This window comes from Octopus bimaculoides, chromosome 7 (genome assembly GCF_001194135.2).
Source record: "Octopus bimaculoides isolate UCB-OBI-ISO-001 chromosome 7, ASM119413v2, whole genome shotgun sequence".
NCBI classification, from domain to species: Eukaryota; Metazoa; Mollusca; class Cephalopoda; order Octopoda; family Octopodidae; genus Octopus; species Octopus bimaculoides.
Window position 1 is genome coordinate 9,827,194 of NC_068987.1, and position 864 is coordinate 9,828,057.

An 864-nucleotide genomic window follows, 5' to 3' on the forward strand; every position below is an offset into this window, starting at 1 on the left:
ATATATATATATATATATATATATATATATATATGCATGCGTATACATATATACATACATACACACATACATACATACATACAGATATAGATACTGATATGATTATGATAAGTATATGGCTCTGTGTACCTTACATAGATATATGCGATTTATTAACATATAGTTGAAGAGTGATAGGGCTTGAACTTTGTACATCCATAATCTAAACTGAGACCTTTATGTGAATGATGGAAAGATTTGGCTTTACTATGACATTAAATGACAGTATTAAGCATAGATCATATTTTAGCTTCAAACTCGCGTCCTAGATATAGGATTAAGATCAGTCTAATGTCATAGAAAAATGATTGAAAGTAAGCACAGTGCAAAAGATATGACATAAAGATGAGGTGAGAAATCAAATAAGCAGTGTGTTTTAAGTTTATGCTGAGGAAATAGGGGAAAAGGAAGTAAAAGACTTTTGCGTTGTGTGTGTACACCTTTCTTTGGAAAGAAAAGATAGACGAAGAAAGAAAAAAAGAGAGAGCGAAAACAGAAGAAGGAACTCACGTGTATACAACCAATGCGCCTTCACAATATATATATACATGCATATATATATATATATATATATATGAATATATTTATGTGCGTGTCTGTGTCTGTGTTTATCCCCACCCCCACCGATCCATCGCTTGATAACCGATGCTGGTGTGTTTACATCCCCATAACTTAGCGGTTCGATAGAATAAGTACTAGGCTTACAAAAAAAAGTCCTGGAGACGATTTCTTCAACCAAAACACTTTAAGGCGGTGCTCCAGCATGGTCACAGTCAAATAAGAGAATAAAAGTAAAAGAGAATAAAAGTAAAAGAGAATATATAT